At 38.1% G+C, this 5,647-nt stretch overlaps 1 pseudogene; it reads left to right on the top strand.

Annotated features, from left to right (window-relative positions):
• The first annotated feature begins 836 nt into the window (after positions 1–836).
• LOC138989544 (olfactory receptor 11H12-like) lies at positions 837–1,822 on the top strand (annotated as a pseudogene).
• The last annotated feature ends 3,825 nt before the right edge of the window (positions 1,823–5,647 follow it).

Genomic DNA, 5,647 nt, shown 5'->3' on the forward strand with positions numbered 1-5,647 from the left:
TAATCCCAGAATTTTGTGGAAAAAAAATACTTAAAAATATAAAGTCTCATACCTAGGTTTATTTTACAAACTTCCGTCTAGGTGAAAGATTAAGCGAAAATGTCAAGCCACTGCTTTCTACAGAAGACATTGCAACATTACAATATTAAAAGTCAATGTCAGTAAGTAATATCATGGTCTTAAATTTTTATGGTGCTTAAGCAGAAATGCAAAAGTATTGACTTTAAAATGATTTCTAACAAGTTGGTAAAACATAGTCACTTGTTTCACTGTTGAATGGTATGTTAAGTAGCACATTTAACTGAAAGATAAATAGTAAAATTAAAGCCTTTACTGAGTCTGTTGCCCCACGAAATGGGTTTAGGGAAAGAAACTAGTACATTTATTAAGAGCGAATATGGGGCTTCCCTGGTGGCAGACAGTGAAGAATCTACCTGCAATTCAGGAGACCCAGGTTCAATCCCTGGGTCAGGAAGATCCCCTGAAGAAGGGAATGGTAACCCACTCCAGTATTCTTGCCTGGAGAATCCCATGGACAGAGGAGCCTGGAGGGCTACAGTCCATGGGGTTGCAAAGAGTTGGACACTACTAAGCAACTAACACTTTCTGATATATGCTATCAAATCTATGAGAAACTATTATAGATCATGCTTTCCCCAAAGAATAACAAGTTTACAAAATGAGTTTAAAGTTTTTTAGTGATATCATAGTAAGGAAAAATTTAGAGGCAAGCAAAAGCTTTTTTCTGTGAAGCCAGCTATCTACTGTGCCCCAATTTGTATTTGTCTTCTCTTAATTCTTAAATAGGAACACATTTGAAGGTAGTCCTAACTAATATGTGTCTGTTGATGTTGCAGGTTACTGATCCAGTGAACATGAACATCTCTGAGCCAGATTCCCACTTTGTCTTTGTAAGAGAATTTATACTCCTAGGTTTTTCTTATGAGTGGAAGATTCAGAGCCTCCTCTTCTCACTCTTCCTTACAATATATGCTCTGACCATAACAGGAAATGGGGCCATTATTTGTGCTTTATGGTGTGACCAGCGACTCCACATCCCCATGTACATATTCCTGGGGAATTTCTCCTTCCTAGAGATCTGGTATGTCTCTTCTACAGTCCCGAGATGTTGGTCAACTTCCTCTCACATAAAAAGACCATCTCCTTTGTTGGATGTTTCCTACAATTTTATTTCTTTTCTTCCTTGGGAGCAACTGAATGCTTGCATTTGACCGTTATGGCTTTTGATCGGTACCTTGCTATCTGCCGTCCCTTGCACTACCCTAATATCATGACTGGGCATCTCTGTACCAAACTGGTCCTTATCTGCTGGGTCTGTGGATTTCTGTGGTTCCTGGTCCCCATTGTTCTCATTTCTCAGATGCCTTTCTGTGGACCAAACATCATTGACCATGTTGTGTGTGACCCAGGGCCACTGTTTGCATTGGCATGTGTCTCTGCCCCCAAAACCCAATTGCTTTGCTACAGTCTAAGCTCAATAGTTATCTTTGGTAACTTCCTCTTCATCCTTGGGTCCTATACTCTTGTCCTAACAGCTGTGTTGCATATGCCTTCAGCTACTGGGAGACAGAAAGCCTTCTCCACCTGTGGGTCTCATTTGGCTGTGGTATCCCTGTTCTATGGCTCTCTCATGGTCATGTATGTGAGCCCAGGACTTGGACATTCTGCTGGGATGCAGAAAGTCACAACTTTATTCTATGCTATGGTGACCCCATTCTTCAACCCCCTCATTTATAGCCTCCGGAATAAGGAAATAAAGACTGCCCTGAGAAAGGTTCTGGGGAGTTTCAACATAATGTAAGACATTCTAGATGATCTGTCCATTATCAGGTCAGTATAGTCTAACATAAAACAACCAGAATTATATTGTTATCTAATTTTTAAAAATGGGTCTAGTGATAATAATTTATATTAGCCTATGAAATTAATCATTTATACATTATAATCATAAAGTGCTAACATTATTCAGATAAGTAGAAGTGTTGGGTTATTATGTGGACTGCATATTAAATGAGAAATGTACACATATGGGTGTTTTCTTGATAGTTCGTGTGATTCATCTGGGATAAAAATTTTTATACTCTTTTTGGAATTTTAGATTATTAATTCTAGGGTCAACAAAATTATAATTATGTCATTTTTATCTTTATTCAGCTAGTTGTAAATAAAAGAAGGAAATATATTCTTTTCTGATTGTGGTTCCTATCATTTTTTACTTTATTATTTTGTGATAGCCATTCATAGTAAATAAGCCCTTAAAAGCAATCATCCAAAAATTCTGTTGGACAATAAAAGTCAAGCTAGCCTAATGACATCCAGACATAATTTGCTTCCTCTACACACTACCCTTTTCTAAACCTTTAAAGGGTGGTTCTAATTCCATATATAACAGTATCTATCAAAGTATTCAGAAAGGGAGTGTTATCAGTAATAATATTTTCACCAAAATGAAGTGTCACTAAAAATTTGATTGGTTCAATAATGGGGTTTTAGGAAATAGAACCTCTCCTCTTAAAAACTGGAGAGGGAAATGATCTTGTGGAAAAATCACTTTTATTTAAAAGAAAAATGACAGTTCATTGTTACTTGTTGCTGAAACAGTGTTAAAATAACATTAAGGAAAAATTTTAAAGAAGAAAAGCATCCAGAATTCAATTCATATAATACAACAACAATATTTTTATTTTAATTTATATGTATGTTTTATTTAATATAAAGTCTCAGTTGTTCCTTTATTATAGCAAGCCTTTATAATTATTTTTTAGGAACTATAATATTCCATTCAAGTAATGTGGTATGGGTTTCAGATTTTTATGTGGTGAAGTGAAATTTTCCTAGAAAGAGGATTGTCCTTCCAAGTAGCTTGATGTTAACTTGTGAAGCGTATCAGCGCAGTTCAGTCACCCAGTTGTGTTTGATTCTTTGTGACCCCATGAACTGCAGCACTCCAGGCTTCCCTGTCCATCACCAACTCCCAGAGTTTACTCAAACTCATGTCCATTGAGTCGGTGATGCCATCCTCCCATCTCATCCTCTATCATCCCCTTCTCCTCCCGCCTTCAATCTTTCCCAGCATCAGGGTCTTTTCCAGTGAGTCAGTTCTTTGCATCAGGTAGCCAAAGGATTGGAGTTTCAGCTTCAACATCAGTCCTTCCAGTGAATATTCAGGACTGATTTCCTTTAGGATGGACTGGTTGGATCTCCTTGCATTCCAAGGGACTCTCAAGAGTCTTCTCCAACACCACAGTTCAAAAGCATCAATTCTTTGGCACTCAGCAGTGAAGGGTATAAGAAAAGAGATTAGGAAAAAAATGAATGTTACCAATATATATTAATGACTGCTTACAGAATTAGTGCTCAGAGAATCAGACTCTCCTTCCATTCATTACCAGTCCTTTCCTTGAACAGTCTTTCCACTCTTTTAATGTTAAAAATAGTACCTCAGGGGCTTCCCTGGCAATCTAGTGGTTAAGAATCCACCTTGCAATGCAAGGGACACTGGTTTGATCTCTGGTCTGGGAAGATCCCACATGCCACAAAACAACTAAGCCTGTGTGCCACAACTACTGGGCCTGCACTCTGGAGCCCAGGAACCACAGCTACTGAATGCACTCACCTTAACCACCGAAGCCCACTTGCCTGAAGCCCGTGTTCTGCAACAAGAGAAGCCACCACTATGAGAAGCCCGCCCACTGTAATAAGCCTCACTTGCTGCAACGAGATAAAGCCCACATGCAGCAACAAAGACACAGCACAGACAAAAATAAAATAAATAAATATATATATATATTTTTAAATTATCACAATAAAATCTTTAAAATATTTGTCATGATGAAAAATTGCAAATCTGTATTAGGATTCATTTAGTCCAACAACAAACCTGCTCCAGAAAATCTAGGATATAAGAATGTTTTGTGCATGTAGCAATTTCTCTTGTAGAGTTTTTCTCTTAGAACAGTTTTCTGGGAAAGAGATGAATGACTTGGTTCAAAGTAAAGTAAAGTTGCTCAGTCGTGTCAGACTCTTTGCGACCCCATGGATGGTAACCTATCAGGCTCTTCTGTACATGGGATTTTCCAGGCAAGAGTAGTGGAATGGGTTGCCATTTCCTTCTTCAGGGTGTCTTCCCAACCCAGGGATCAAACCCGGGTCTCCAGCTTTGCAGGCAGACACTTTACCGTCTGAGCCACCAGGGAAGCACTTGGTTCAAAAGATAGGAAGAAATTGTGAGTTTTGAAATAGATATCCTGGGTAAGACAATTATTTTTTCTTTTGATTTGAGAACTTGCTAAGCTCCTTAGTCAATCTTACTTTCAAACCTCTGCCATATATCTCTCACTTATCTTAGTCCATGGAAGAATTTTTCTAATTCTATACCCCTTTCCAGGGTACACAACATTTAAATATTTTGAGATTAGATAAGCATGGGGCTCAAGAAGAAGGGATTGATGACCTGTTGACTAGGCAAGAAATGCTTCAACCATATTGTCAGACTCTCTGCCTTGGGTTAGTAAATTAATACGTTGTGCATCCTCTGGTTTTCAGTGATCCCTTCTTAAAACCCAAAATACTATGATATTTTCACAACCAATTCCATAGCATAACATTACAACTTGTATAGGATATGTTTTAAAGGCCTAAATGCATTCCCAAAGAAAGAGGTGAACAGAGAAAAAGCACAAGGAATAGCAGTAAGAAGATAGTGTTCTGTTTGTTTGTTTGTCTCTTGGTAGTTAATCTTTCAAAAGAACACAGAAAGGTGGTATTTAAGACATCCAGGTGGCCAAGAGGCACATGAAAAGATGCTCAACATCACTAACTATTAGAGAAAGGCAAATCAAAACTACAATGAAGTATCACTTCACACCAGTCAGAAGGGCCATTAAAAATATACAAACAATAAATGTGGGATGGGGTATGGAGAAAAGGGAACCTTCTTACACTGTTGGTGGAAATGTGGATTGGTGCAGCCATTCTGGAGAATAGTATGGAGATTCCTTTATAAACTGAAAATAGAGCAATATAATCATGTTGGAGTCTTCTCCAACACCATAGTTCAAAAGCATCAATTCTTTGGTTCTCAGCCTTCTTTGTGGTACAACTTTCACATCCATACATGACTACTGGAAAAACCATATCTTTGACTATCCAGACCTTTGTTGGCAAAGTAATGTCTCTGTTCCTTAATATGCTGTATAGGTTTGTCATAGCTTTTCCTCCAAGGAGTAAGCGTGTTTTAATTTCATGGCTGCAGTCACAATTTGCAGTGATTTTGGAGCTAAAAAAAATTAAAGTCTGTGATTGTTTCCATTTTTTCCCCATCTAATTGCCATGAAGTAATGGGACCAGATGCCATGATCTTCGTTTTTTGAACGTTGAGTTTTAAGCCAGCTTTTCACTCTCCTCTTTCACTTTCACCAAGAGGCTCTTTAGTTCCTCTTCACTTTCTGCCACAAGGGTGGTGTTCTGCCTATCTGAAATATTGATATTTCTCCCAGCAATCTTGATTCCAGCTTGTGCTTCATCCAGCCCAGCATTTCGCATGATGTACTCTTCATATAAGTTAAATAAACAGGGTGACAATACACAGCCTTGATGCACTCCTTTCCCAATTTGGAAACAGTTC

This window comes from Bos mutus, chromosome 10 (assembly GCF_027580195.1).
Source record: "Bos mutus isolate GX-2022 chromosome 10, NWIPB_WYAK_1.1, whole genome shotgun sequence".
In the NCBI taxonomy this organism is placed as follows: domain Eukaryota; kingdom Metazoa; phylum Chordata; class Mammalia; order Artiodactyla; family Bovidae; genus Bos; species Bos mutus.